Raw genomic sequence first — 15751 nt, forward strand, 5'->3', positions numbered from 1 at the left:
TTTTTTTTGGTTTTTCTCCGGTACCGGGAACCGAACTCACGACCTTGCGCTTGCCAGGCAGGCGCTTTTGCCGCTGAGCTAAATCCCCAGCCCCTGTACTGTATTTTGAAAGGTAAAGATAAATTTTTGATTATACTTAGAACTAAGAACGATTTTCAGTAATTTTTCAAATTTTGTAGTATCTCCATGTATTAAACCAAAAGCTGTGCTGTTCTAGACTTGTTCATTCCCTATTGCACTATCAAATCAATAGAAGCCTAAGCTCATATACAGGAAACACGACGAAAGAAAAGGAGCTTCTCATTCCCAGTAAATTAATAAATTATAAAAGAGAAAAAAAAAAAAAGAACTGAGGCCTTACCTTTAAAGCTATTTCTATACTACCAGGGCAGGTGATTTCCAAAAAAATTTAACCTATTGCTTCTCAGACTTTTGGCTAAGATCAAGTGCAAAAAAAATTAACTTAAGATTGCTAAAGCTTAATTTTTATTTTTTTTTTTTCAATTGGTGCTAGAGATTGAACCCAGGGCCTGATGCATGCTAAGCAAGTGCTCTACCACTAAGCTACACCCCAGCACACTCTAATTTTTGACTATAAGTTAAATGGTGGACAAACCAAAACTTCAGTAAGTACTCAGCATTAAAAAACTGATTTGATAAACAAGGAATTATCTAAAGAGAACTTAAAAAATTTAGAGGCATAGTTGCCCTACAATCCTAAAGTTACCCTTTAAAAGAAATGTTAATACAAAATGCAACTATTAGGCCAAATTATGTACTGTTTTTTGGGACTCCTATTAAGATTTTTAGTTTTTCTGCTAACTTAATTATTGATATTATTATAGGTGTCTATTTAAAAGCCTATCCTTATCCAGGGTTGTTTATGCTTTTAATTTTCAAAAGGTCTTTTACACAGTAAGTATAACTTAATGACCACAAAATAAAATACTAAAATCCCCCAAGTTTATGTAAGAGTCTACTAGGAAATGACATAAGGAGAAAAAGAAAAGCATCAAAAAATTAAGTCTTACACATACTGTAACAATATAGAAGTTCAGATGATCGGCAAAGCCTAATTTTCAACAATATAAAGAAACTAAGAAAATAATAGTAAATCCTGATCAAGAACTATCATACATATGCTTTACTATAAGCTGAGATGAAACAAAACTTCATAAAACAAATAGAATGGTAGGCCAATCAAAGGCATCAACATTATGTAGTTTCCTATACAAATTGTTCTTATATGCAAACTAGCTTCCCCCCCTTCAAAATCATTTTACTAATAACATATCCAATGTAAGATAGCAGTATATGCTTACACCTCATATATCACTTAAGATGCTTCAATGAGAACCTGTATTTCTTTCTTTGATTGGGAAGACTAGACAAATTTTTTATCTCTTTTCAGAAAACAAATGAAATAAGGAATAATGTTTTATAGTGTAGGTTGAATAAAAGTAAGTATACAAAGTTCACTCCTGGGTTATAATGAGTGATCATCAGACTAAATTAAAGGAATCTTATAAGATTTGAATACTGCCAAACATAAAAGTAAAACAAATATCCAAGCAAAGAGCACTAATGTATAATGAGTTCACATTAAGCTAAAAAAAAAAAGAAAACTATATATTGATACTAATCACAGCAGAGGTTTCTTAGGAAGCCAAATGGGGAAAAAAATATTTTTTAAAGAAGAATAAATGCTCAGACACAATCAGACACGAAGAGTACCATATTATTAAAACATCTAAAAATATGGAGAGGATGTATTGAAGCAATATATAAAATGTTGAAAAGGTATTTGTAATAGTGTGAAAAATGTCTGATAATGTCAGCATTACAAGGACAAAGGACTTTATAATGGTCTGTTCTTCATAAACATCAATTCTATAAAGTTGTATTTTAGTTTAGTTCCAATTAAAAGCTAACATTAGGGATGTAACTGCAACCTTTTTGATATGCTTCTCTTGATTTTCACAGAATCAGCAAGCAATACAGAGAATGAGGCCATTAGTGTATGCAGTCTCCAAGATTCTCAATATTCTTAAAAATACTTAAGTGATAGCTTTAGTTCAAGCTTGTTCTAAGAGCTCCAATTCTTATTCTATAATTTTTAAAGCAATACTTGAACTATTAAAAATCAATCCCAAATGTTTTTGAAAAGTGCAACCTTAGAAAATGCAAATTCCAAGATACTTAAGCTTTATTCTTGGTTTACAATCATATAGTATTAACTGAGTAATACTTCTATATAACAACCATATACATATATTACTCAGTTATTATATGTTTAACAAATTCTCATTTAATGGCAATTATGGGTTTCCCGGATAAAATTTCAGGGTTTAAATTCTCATTATGGCACAGTAAAATTAGCAGAAAATAAAACACAATAGATATGTGAGAGTGACTACATTATTAAAATAAACAAAGCATAAAAGTTATGCTTGACCATGAAGTTCATTAACAATTATGTTACCCTATTTCTAAGAATTCTACACTGCAATAAATCTGTAAACCTATGGAGTATCATAAGCATTAACTCTCTCTAAATTTCTGTAGCTATTACAACGGCAGCAAAGTGCTTTTTGAATTGTATTCTTAAATACCGTAGGGTATGGAAGGTTATCTCATCACACCTAACAAAGAGCTAAAACAAAAGATTTTCTTGATATAAAATTTAAACAGTTCCAAAGGCACAGATATTTCAGTACTAGCTAAAGTTACTGTCAATCAGTAACTACCACTAAGAAATAAAAGAAAGCATTTGTTATATGCTGTTCTGACAAGCACAGTACTAAAATGGCTGGGAAGTCTTTTTCCTAAATCTAAGCTAACTTTTTATTTAGGGCTCCAAAATGAGTAATAAAACTATTTGCTTTAACTTATATTTGGTCATAGTCCTAATGCCTTTAGAATCAACAGTCCAATGCAAAAGCACTAAACAAAATTTTTAATACTGTAACATAAAATTCAGTGATCAGTTAACGGTGTCAAGTTTTTACTTTTATTTCTTAAACATGAATATCAAAAAAGCAGTCTTATCAATCCACATTAAAATGTTTAAACCAAACCACAGAAATAAAGTTATACATGAATGGAAAACAGCAACACTTTTATTCTGAATTTCAGATATTTCTTAAAATGTTGTGCTTATTTTTATGTTAAAAGCTACTACATTGAAATTGCAGAAAATTTGAGAAATTTTAAAATTTATTCTTTCAGAAAATAGAAATTTGATATTCTATTAATTTTAGCATCTTTCACTTTTTAGTACAGCTCTGGATAATCAGCATTATGTGACTCACAAAATCCAATACATAAAGTGTACAGGATAAAAAATATTTTATTGAACTCTTTGTTAGATTAAATTTGAGAAAATTTATCAAGCAGATACAAGGACTGCATTTGAAGTACACACAATTAAAAGAAACTAATATTTCCTATTTTTTAGTTAAATGAAAATACTAGTTTTTACATCCTGAGAATAGCAAGGCAATTTAAAATAATTTTATTTTTTGAATAAAATTATTAAAACAGCTAGATTCATTATTAATTCCAGATTTCACATATATTTAATATTTCTGAAATATTAGTTTGAAACAATAGTTTGTTGTGTTCTGTTTATGTCCATCTGAAACACTTTACATATTTTATACACATTAAAATATTTTATTCTTGGTTCAAGGAAGATTATAGTTTTTTAATAGAAAATTTCCAACGTAATAAAATTTCTAATAAGATCACTTCAAATCTATACTTGGCATGTATTATTCTTTCTTTGAATATTCTTCTTAAAAATATATTCTATTCAGAATATAGCTATTGTTTAAAACCCATCTGTCCAAATAAATACGGGAACATTACTACAGACACATTTACTCATAAATAACATATACACAAGTGAACGGTGTGTTTTATCCATACATTTATACTCTTCAAAAATAATAGATAAAAAATTTCTTTGAGAACTTACAAAGACTGTCTTTTAAACTGAAAAGCAGGTTCCCATTCACTTCCTTGTCATAAGCAGCCCCAACATAATAAAATGCCAACAAGACTTTTACAAGAATGATGTGTACTTCAAGACATTTTCTTTGCGAAGGCTTCAGATTTCACTATGTTAAAAATCACCTGGCAGCCACCTTCAAATTTAAGGCAAAACAAATAGAACTTACCCTAGCAGTGCTTTCCCAGTAACATCACACAAGTTATGCACTCCGTGACCGTTACAGTGCCTCACATCACAGTGTTCCTGGGATGGATTCTCCAGTAACCCTTACTTCACTGTGAAAGAAGCTATGGTTTTAGAAGGAAAAGGATAATGAACTGTAATACCAGATTCCATTTTCCGGAACTGGGCTATCACAGTTAGTACCAACTATGATAAGAAATAATCTTTTTATCATATTAAAACAATGACATAAACTTGGCAGCTTATCAATAATTCTATCAATAATTCTAGGGAATAGGAGTACTTGCACACTTTTGTAAAGCAGGCCACCGTAATTCTATTGAAATATAATTGCTGTTGCTAATATTCTCACATGTTATAAAAATGCTGTACATCAATGTAGCACAGACTTATTTAAGATGATACAGGGCCACGCTGAGAAGGTAATACTTACACAAAGTTAGGCCAGCACCATAAATCTCATTACTAAACAAGTTTCCTTACCTGGAGGATTATTCTTGGTAACAGCAACAATCTGACTTTTCACAGATTAGTAAAGATTAGGGTATAAAACAGTGAACGTAAAACAACAGATTTTGTGGAGAAGCGAAGTCTTTTTAAAGTACAAAATTAAGTGCTTTTATTTGTTACACTCCACCGTAGACTAAAGCAAATGAACTATGAACATCTCTTTTTCAAGGATGCACTGTGAATAATCATTCTTTTTACTCTCCACCAAGCAAATTCTAAAATCATGTTACTATATTAAAATGTAAAACTAAAGGGTGGAATTAATTTTTAATAGAATTTAATATAATATCACTAAATTTTCTACAACAAAGCTGTGTATACAGGTAACGTGAGAAATTTTTTCTCACTGATAAAGAACCCAATGCTTCTTACTCCAATGACCAAAACACCTAAATAGAAAACTTAACTATTTTTGAGAATTCACCTTACATTTTCTTAGAAAATCCAGTTGGAACAGTTCAGAAAAAAAAAAAAAAAAAACTCTGTTTTTCAATCAAGTACTGTCTATTCTGCTTGTCTTTATTTTTTCCTAGTTAGTCAGCAGTTTTCTTGATCACTTAATATTAGGTCCTTACTGGTAGTTTTCTTGTTTAAGTGTCACTGCACTAATCTGTCCATTATTGCAAGAGAAAGTCATTCATCCAAAGTGATCATTTTTGTTTTTAGAAAAGAGCAAAGTGCAAGTTCTCTAATTTGATCTATTAATTAAGTATAGAAGGATATAATTTACTACTTAATGATAGTGGTTTTTAATAATATTTCATACAATCTGGAAGATTATCTAAAAAGCTGAGATCTCTCTGACAACTCTGAGATAGTTCCAAGGTCTTCCTCCTAGAGCGTTAGTCAGTCATTATAAAAGAAAAGATAATATCACAAAACGAATCCGACGTCTTTATTATCTTTCAAGTTATTTTTAGTGATTAAAATAAAGAACACTTATAATCTATGAATACAGGAAATGATAAACATCTGGCTTTGATATATTAAATTCTACTCTAATCTGGATTATCTCAAAATGCCTTAATTCCCTTATAACAATTTTTCTGACAATAAAAATTTAAAATGTTAATAAAACGTAATTTTCAAAAGGGAAATTATCAATGTATAGTGCCTTGATTACTTTATCTCATATACAAGCTCCCTCTGCAGGTAATAACAAGAGTTAGCAAAAATATTCGAAACTTGCAGGCAAGTTGCCTGTGTAAAAATGCAGGTCCCTTTTTACTAACTATTCCTGTTTTGTCTTCCTTATTTGAATACAATAATCACTTCTGCAAATTTGTGGCTCAATGTGAATATTCTTGTCCTCCATTCTGGTTACACAAATTTTTCCAAAGTCATCCACGGGCTATTCACACAAAATGTATTTGGGGGGGGGGTAGGTGGGGAAAGAAAACATTCCTTTGCTTACACTATAACAGCCTCAAATGACAGACCACCCAACAGAAAGCCGCCTGGCCCATTTACTTGAGCCATCTCTGAACACAAAGTAAACAATCTAAGGTGGCATCTTGGCGTGGACTTACAGGGAAAACACGAAAGATCAGTTTTAAATGAATGCTGTGACTATATCTTCTTTCAGGTAATTCTGAAACTTCAACCTAGAGAATATTTATGAAAAAAATCTCTTTTCATTCATTCACTATCCCCTGAAAAAGTTAAAATGGATCTGATCTGCAATATTCTCTTTACTCTTCTGTAATTTTTTTTTTGGAAATTTGTTTTAGATTTATTTTTATTTAATGTCCTCTTTGTTGTATTTCTTTCCCCAGATATGTGTGTGTGTGTGTGTTACTGTATATTTCTGCAAAGGAAGCAAAAGAAAAAAAAAAGGAGTTAAGCACAGTTTCAAAATCTTGGTAACAATGTATGACCAAAAAGACTTTCTCTGAAGAATATCTGAGGTCACCTCCATGTATAAATTCTCCCTTCCAGCATGTACACAGCACTTCTAAAACAAGTAAACGTTGGCTACAATTTTGAGCCACTGTTTGACTTCCCTATAATTGAACTCACTGACTTATAAAAAGTGACTGTTTAAAAACTAAGATACAAACATAAGACTGAAGGTTTAGCCCACGGGGAGGGCACTTGGCTAGAAGGTGTGAAGCCCTGGGTTCGATTCTCCACACTGCAAAACTATGAAAAGGTGCACTAACTTTCATGGTAAAAAAGCGCTACACTCAGTGCTAAAGTGTTAAAACATACAGAAATATGATAGAGATACACAGTAGTTATATTTTTCCTAGTAAAACAAAGCAAGTACAGTAAGAAGAAACTCAAAGGCCAAAATGAAGTCTTTTTAGTGATTTCATAAGGGAAAGTAATCAAATGTTGTTTCACTTATATTTTTAGATATTCAGGCTATAGGCACAGTTTAAAACCAAGTGGCTTCCAAGAGTACTCTGGGCATTATAGCACTTGAAGCAGAAAAAGCAATGGGAGAAAACATTCCTATTATTCATTTAATTGAGCTATCAAGGGGAAGCAGCCCATAGGCAAACATTATCTTCCCTGTAACAGCAAAATCTGAAAAGGGCAAAAACAGTTAAATATCCTTAGTAGAAGTGAAAACGTCTACAGCATCGTAATTTTAGTATAAATCTATTTGTTGATGCATGGGAAGCAAAATGAAGTATTTGAACTGCACCCCTCTTTTTAAAACTGTGAAGATACAAACTATCTTCAGTCCATCAGTCTTCAGCACATCTGTGACTTAATAACGTGAAGGCTTCATCAAACTCTAGGAAAACAGGTATATTTACTAGGATATAATTCAGGAGAGCACAGTATTAACAACACTTGTTTCCCATGCTGTCTTAGACTGTAACCACAGGAATTTTAAGAACTACAATACAGCCAGTATCCTGACATGAAGAACACAAAGACGAGCAGAGAAAATACTATATGAGAAATAAAGTGTTCTGTAATTTGTAATCAATAACCACAGTAGCAAACACACACACACACACACACACACACACACACACACACACACACACACACACGGCAGGCTTCTCAAGCAGAGGAATTAAATTTCCATGTGAAAGATACCAGTGGAATTAAGAAACAGCAATTCCAGAAGGAAATACTTTGCTTCAAAGTAAAAACAGAGAAAATCATTTTCAGCATGATTCTTTATGTAAACCAAAGTTGAGAACTGAGTAAGTAAATGTAGTCTACAGAAAAACAAATATTGTATCAGCTAGAGACTATCTAAAAATTTGCAACGGCTCATCTCTCATATGGAAAAGTACTGCAATGGTACTTAAATTTTAAAATGATCAAAATTAGAGCTTGCTTTATACACAACACAATTCTCTTTTGAGCTGTCTTTATATAAACTCTATTACCATCCTCTGCAAGGGAAAGGGTTAGTCAAAAGCAAGGTCACCTAGCCCGCCCCCAGCTGCCAACTGCCATTTTTGACAGTAATTGGGGTCAGATTATTCTGTCATCTAAATCCTGAGCAATAATCAGTTTGAGGTTTGGAATGATGTTGAAATACCTACAAAAGCAGGCAAAGCAAAGATACCACCAGCATTTCATGGTCCAAAGGCAGGAAATACTTTTGAGAGTAGAAAACAGATTGTCAGTCAACATTTTCCAAACCAGTTTAAGAAGAGATACCTTAACCCAATTTTGTATTTTATATCTGCACTAATTTGTAACCAGTAACTGCCAACAAATATTTATACAAACAAACTGCTTGCTTATGTGTTTATATGTTTGCACAAGAAACGGATTAAGGAATATTTACTTAATAACTGAAAGAGCAAAACTAAGCTCTGTTTTACAGGAGTCTCGTGATGCATCTGTCTTTGCTATTATGGCTGAAGATTTTGTATCTGGTTTTGTTCTAACAGGGTAGTCTTTGATCAAGTTGATATTAAGTCGAAAAGTAAACATCTTTTCAACTTCACTCATCTGTCAAAGGGAAGAACTGTTTTTATTTCCATGTCTTTTTTCTTTTTATCACCTGATAACACATTCTTAAGGTTACATAACGCATCTTAAAATAGAATTAAGACTTGGTCATATATTTAAGGGAGTTAACTTCTGCTTAATCTGTTTCCTTACCAAACTTATAGTTCTGTGTTTAATAAAGTATTGAAACTCTCCTTTTAAAAAAAAGACTTCCAAAGATTTTTTTTTTTAGCTTCTTTTCAGGCAATTAATTTCCACACTGAAATTCAGAGATTAAGGCATAATCCCTGTATGTGAATTTTAATGTTCATAATGTACTCCTCACAGGTTGGAAAAAAAAAATCAATGACAAGACCAACAGGGGCCTGTTTCGCTCAACATACGTTTTCTTGTCATGTCATGATTAATGCTGTGTTCTGCAGAGGGAGACATTGCATCCGGGCTAAAACAGACCTAAATTTTACCCTCAGGCAGAAATCTGATTTAAACATCTCTATTTAAAGTGACATTTGTCCTCCCTTTTCAACTGGTTTCCCCAGAAATTCCAGGAAGTTGACTTCATGACCTAAAAACAGTCTCTGAGCTGACAGTGATTCGGAGCACCAAGGCTGTACCTATGCCTGCCCTTCGGTAAAGCTGGATGCCAGGAGGGAGCAGAGTGATGATAAAACAGGTGCCTGGCTCCGCTACACTGCAGCCCTGGCCCTTTGCTCATTTGAGAATGTCACATTTAGGGTTTGGTATAACTGAAGAGTCGGTAATAAAAATTTCTGCAGTGTGTTTCTGTCATCCCTTCTGATGGGTGAGGGTCCTCCCCACTAATAAAACTGCATCTCATATTTCACTACACTAATATGAACTATCCACTGACCGAAAATTCCAGAGATCCAGAAAAGCAACTACTGAAAACAAGACTCTCAAACAAAGGGGAACATGGGAGTGGAAGTAGTTTCTTGCGCATCATACAATAAATTTCAGGAAGACAAAAAGGGAAAGCAAAGAGAAGAAAACGTTCATGCAACAAAACAGGCGCCAATACCCTCACACAGTGTAAGTTTTGATATCATTAAGCAATTCAGACACTGCTGGCAAGTTCCCACTAACCAAGGTAATCTAATTTCTGTTGCTTTTCAACCTAAATGGATTTTTTTTCTTTTAGCCGTTCTGGTAACTGAACGAATTTATACAACTGTGATGGGATTTTACTTACCACTATACAATGCATGAAATCCTCTATGAAGACAAACTATATTACTTCATAAAACTGCATTTTTGTTGTAATTAAACAAATTGTATTTAAACTCGCCCTGCGATTCCGAAGCAATCAATAGTATTTTGCTGCAAGCTGCACTTTACTTGCAGGTGTTAAGCACTTGGTTCCTTCAACATTTCTTTTTCTTTAGACAATATTTATTTGCCCAACATGGGAATTTTCTTTTTTTTTCTTTTTTTTTTTTTTTTTTACAAGAAATAAGCTTTCTAAAATTGTGGGGTAAGAATATATTAAAATGTACCCACAAATTATTGCTTACATTTATCTATCCGATAAATGACCTAAAAATAGATTTTCCTAAGTACTTTTAGTTGATTAATACCTTCCTTTTATTACAACATGACTCACCTAAAAATAACTACTTACATCAAAATATTATTAAGGGATTTCCATAGTTTATAACATATACTTAGCAAAGCAAACACACTAAGCTCAAAATACCAAATTGAAGTCCTCAGTAAAATTTGGGAATGAAAGACCCTACTCACTCCTTTGCAAGTTACCACACTAGGTCAAGATACTATTTGAGGATTCAAAGTAGCTAATTCCAGTAATTAAGTATTCATCTCTATGTTAAACAAACCATTTCCTTAAGCTTCATCTTAAAGCCTTTACGAATAATAACCACTACTTGACCAACCTTTGCGAGCATCTTAAATAACAAAAAAGGTTTTAGAGATTTTTGATAACATCACATCTAATTATAGTAATTTGAATGATTAAGTACTTTTCAACCTTCAATCAAGCATTATTTGAAGAAATGAATATTTGGGTGGGGGCTACAAAATTAGTGTTATATAACAGAAAAGTTAATGATCATGATTTTAATCTATTTTTGAAAGAGAAATAATTTAATCTTTCTTGAAAATAGTTACAGAACAACTATGAAGAAAACTAAGATTTAAGCCACAGGAATTGATACATCCAAAACATTAACAGGACTTCAAGTCATTTTTAGATCTATTTAGACTGCTGTTGTTATTTTGGTGCTTTTATCAAAATCATCATCAATTTGCAAAGTTTTTAGATAGGCATAGTTGCAAATATTCTTACAAAATCTTTTTTATAATTACATATTTATTTAAAACACATATTACCTTGAAAGAAACTCTACTTTTGTTTTACATTAATCTTTTCTAGAGAAGAGCAGGCAGATGTCAAATGTGCACTTTCCCCTTAATAGTGAATTAAGAGGCAGCCGTGCTACAGTCCTTGAGGAAACTTTCTCTAAAATCAGCATGTTACAGGATGCTAAATTCTTCCATTCCCCAAACTACATTTCATTCTGAATCTAAGCACACCTAATCTGTGCTTTTAAATCTCACCAACCAGGCAAGTGGCACGGACTTTTGTTAAAATGAAAATAGATTTTTCAAAGGTAGGATCAAGCGTATTTAGCTCTTACTCTGGAATACATTGTAATGTTCTTTATTTCATGTTACAGCTGCTAATAAACTATTATTTAAATATTTATTCACAAAAGTTAGGTCAAATAAATATTTTGATAGAAAACAAAGCAATAACATTTTATTACTATAGTTTGCAGATTTCTAATTACCTCTTGACCTTCATAACATCCCAATCTCAGTTCAACCATTCCCATACTACTTAAGGCACTGAAATACTACTTTAGATTTTTAATAAAACACAGAAAGCTTCAGTAATGATCAAATAAGGATCCAACCTAAGGAAACCTTGATTTTAAAGCTCTCCTCTTGCTCATTTTAAGAAAGGCAACACCCAGAAAAGCCTGGTGTTAACGTTTCTGCTGATTGTGAAAATTGCAGCCATAAAAATTCCAACTGCTTGTCTTCAAATTAAGACTTGTAGTACTACATATGAGATCTACACATTTATATTAATTTTTATAACATTTGGAAGTTGAGTTGTCTGCTTTGATGAGAGTCCGCTAATAAAGCAATGAATCAAAAGCCTGGAAAAAATTTTGATTTATTGAAAATTCTCAAGTTAAAACTTGAAGTAATTGGTTTGTTCTACCCCACATGATTCAATATTCTGAATTCCCCAACTACCTGCTCCCAGAGCTATCAGCATTTCTACATTCGTTTTCTGTTGCCAACACATAGGAACCCAGTGATTGAAAATGGCAGCTGAAGTGCTTCTATAACACATTAATTTTTCTCTAAGTAGTCCAATTTTGTCATCTAAATGTTGAAAAATCTTCTTTTCACTGTGTTTTACACCTTTTAGAGATTTGCTGATTTCAGGATCACCATCATATAAAATGAAGAGCAATGTTTTTAAGACAATTTTTAGGTTATCACTAATATCTCTAAAGGAGGATGTGTTTTCTTTATAACACTCTGCATTCAAAGCAGCCTAGTTAACAGCAACTTAAGTGCAATAACAGCAATTACATCAATGTGAGCTTTTTTTTTCACCATTAAACTGCTTCTGAGACAAGTGAAAGGATCAGATAAACTATCATAAAATGATTTCAGGATAATGATGCCCAATTCAAATGACACTAAAAGATCTCATCTTAATCTGAAAAAAATCAACACCCCATTAAAGACTGAAAAATGTTAGGTTATTAATGATGGTTTTTCATTTTCTGCCTCCAAAATTGTTGTATTTTAATTAATTTCCACTATGAAAAGCAAGGAGTCTGAACTTTAGTAAATTATCCCTCCTCCAAGGGAAGGATGCCAATTCGCTTTTAAAACAACCAGCCCTCAAAGATAAAATTATAAAAAATACAAGCTTGGACATAACCAAACCTTTGCTGAAATTCACTTTCATCTTAAAACTAGGTTTTGTAAAACCTCAAGTTAAAGAAGTAAAACTAATTCTTCCCCAGAAATTGAAGATAAAAGTTCTCCTTTCTCCCTTGACCCCTCTTCTCTCCATAAACTGACCCAAACGACCCAAGCACTTGTCCCTGTTCCTTCATTAATGGATATCCAGTTGTTAAAAGAAATTCAAACAACACAGCTCTCTACGAATGTAAAAACGTAAGAGCAAATAAACATTTTTTTTAAAAAAATCAACTTTACACTGAACACGAGTTTACTGTGTTTGACAAAATGCAACGATTTTGGAAACCAAACAACTGCTAAACAGAATTACACTCTATTTCAACAGAATTTGTAAAAATTTGGGCCTCTATCCATCAGAAACATTTTCCAAGCTTACACTTGAATAGAAGTTGTGTTGATAAAGTTCGCCTTGGGTTTTTAATTTACAACAACTTCCAACTGACTTTTCTTCCTATTCATGTAGCAAGTGCATAAAAAAAGACAGCTTCCCGTGTGTGGAAATGAGTACCCTTTATCACAAAATTTCCATTGTTTTATAAGACTAATTAAAAGCCTTTCTCATTTTACTAACATGAGCCAGTGGAGGCCCTAGAAAAGCCTTAAGTTAGACGAAAGCTTTTCTCACTTTCTCTCCTACCAGAGACCCTGAAAGACAGGCAACAGTGACCATCATAAAATAAAAGGTCACCCTTTTTCTAGGAACAAACCATTTATCAATAGGAAATAATTGTCTTGCCATTTGCAAGGGCTCCGCAGCAATAGGCAATGTTTTTGGCTCACATAATTACAAAATACTAAAAGTTGAGTAACACAGCCTGAATCCACCTCCCTATTTCTACCCTTTACAATTCTCATTGCCCTTTGGGCCTCTGCTTGGAAGCAAATGGAAGACAGGCTGAAGTTTTCTCCATTGAGCTGAAGCTAAGAAACCTTTGATATGCTAATGGTCCCCTTCAAACGGTAAGAATTCACACTTGCATTAATTCAAACAATTTGTGCAGAATGATGTGAAATGGCACCTCCTTTAGAGGGAAGCAACAAAAGGAGAGAATCGGAATGTCTAAAGAAACTAAACAACAGAACATTTGTTCTGTAGTATTCTTTCCAGCACGCCTAAATTTATGGGAGGGTGAAGGGAGAGAACAAAAACTTCCACAATACACCTGAACTTCGGGGGATTTTCTTATATAGTGGGTTTAGCAAGCATTTTAAGAACACTTAATTGGAAGCTGCAAAGTTACCTTCAGCTAGGTCATAAACAGTCCCATCCGACCTGAACCGCTGCCACAGATACCATAAAAACTTCTCTTTTTCTGGTACGGAAGAGGATTGACTCTGTAATGCCTATCTTTCAAGATGTGGCCCAGATCAAACGTGACGTGGCGAGAGATATCCCAACAGGTAAATAAATGCTTTACCAAACGGGTGTGATTTTCTTCCCTGCGCATTCAAGGTAAGTAAGCAAAGCGTAAACTCGGAGGGGCCAGTTCCAGACATAAACACTGGGAGGGAAATGAATGAACAAACTCGGTTAAATCTACGCCTCTGGAACAGGGCACAGAGAAGCACACAGAATGTTCCAAAAAAAAAAAGCAGAAGTGAGTCAAAGAAGGGGGCGGGGGGTGAGGAGGAGAGCGCCTCGGAACCTGGCCTTTGTAACGGGAACCATATGCTTGGTGGCTGCAGCTCAGACGCTCCCAGGCTGCTCCGAGAAGCTGCTAAGCAGCCTGACACCTTCCAAGAACCGGGAGGAAAACATTCCCGGGTCTGAATCTGAGACTGCAGTTTGCACTGGGAAGAACCCAGCAAGGGGGCCAGAGAGAGGAGGGGAAACGCGCGAAGGGGGAGGAGTCCCAGGAAACCCGCGAAGGTTACGACGGATACCGCAGAACTCGTGCCCCCAACCGTGCTCGTAGAGGGCAGCGAGAAAAGAGGACCAAAAAGCACGCATACATGAAAGATACAGGTTCACTCGCCTCCGCTCAGGGACGCTGGGGCGCTGGATAAGGGCGCCAGCGATCTCCCTGACCCAAACCCCTTAGTTCAGCAAAAAGAACAAACTTTACTAGTCCCAGACGAAGGAGTCCTGCAACCGAGACTGCAAGCTGCAGGGGCGCTTTCGTTGCTCGGCCCGTCCTCACCTCTGTCTGAGGAGCGCCACAGCCAATCTGGGAGCCCAGGCCGGTCAGCCCGGGGGTCTCCCTTTCGCTCGCGATCCCTCCACGCCTTTTGCCCCGCTGCTGCTCCCGACGTGCCAACCCCATCCTGCAATCCGGGTTCCCCAAGGCTCTGCGCCCCAAAGGCACCCCAGGAGCCCACACCCCGTAACTTCTCCCGCAGGCCCAGCGCGGCCCGCTGCTGCCCTCTCACTGCAGGTCCGGGAGGCTGTCTCCCTCCCCGCGGCCCGCCTCGTCCCCGCCCGCCCCCTCCCGCCCCCGGCTTCCCCGGCCCCAGCAGCCCGCCGCCCCTAATCGGTGCCAGCCCAGCGCCGGCGCGACCACATCTGGCTGCGCTTCGCCGTCATCCTTGCCTCTCCACGCTGCCTAACCACCGACAAGGAGCAGCAACAGCCCGCAACAACTCACCCAGCCCTCCCCACGTCCACTTGCCCTGCACCCGCTCCCCGCGCCACTCACCGCCCGGGAGCGGGCGGCGGGCGGGAGCGGGGGGCGCCGGGCGCTGGGGACCTCGGGCCGCGCTCGCAGAGCCCGGCAGCCGGGCCGAGGGCGCGCCGCACGCTCCGCAACCCGAGGGTGAAAGGATCCGCGCCACCTTCCGACCCCAAGCTTTGCAGAGAAACCAAAAAACAAACAAACAAAAAAAAAGCACGTTGATGGTGTTTCCAATCCCACCCCCCAACAACTACAACGGCGCCTCGGGAGCGTTACAATAGCTGCAGGGGAAAAGGAGAAGCAGGCGGCGCCGGGCTGGAAATTCTGCGCAGCGGTTTCTGCAGGGGCGGGAGGGGGCGAGCGCGCGGGTCCCCCCGGCCCCGAGGAGCACAGCCCGACAGCCGAGCCGCAACTGCGCCGAGCTCCCGCCGCCTCCCGCACCCACCCG

General features: G+C 36.1%; 1 protein-coding gene across 11 annotated transcripts in view; it reads right to left on the minus strand.

Annotated features, from left to right (window-relative positions):
• Adgrl2 (adhesion G protein-coupled receptor L2) overlaps positions 1-15751 on the minus strand; it is a 273166-nt gene that overhangs the window by 168718 nt on the left and 88697 nt on the right. The window contains exon 1 of one of the 11 annotated variants that reach the window (XM_013514477.1): positions 14833-15024. The exons of the other annotated variants lie outside the window; for them this stretch is intronic. The gene's annotated coding sequence lies outside the window, so the exon portion shown is untranslated. Of the gene's footprint in view, positions 1-14832; positions 15025-15751 lie in introns of those variants that run through there. 11 annotated transcript variants of the gene reach the window in all.

This window comes from Chinchilla lanigera, unplaced genomic scaffold (genome assembly GCF_000276665.1).
Source record: "Chinchilla lanigera isolate Chin_1 unplaced genomic scaffold, ChiLan1.0 scaffold00022, whole genome shotgun sequence".
Classification (NCBI taxonomy): domain Eukaryota; kingdom Metazoa; phylum Chordata; class Mammalia; order Rodentia; family Chinchillidae; genus Chinchilla; species Chinchilla lanigera.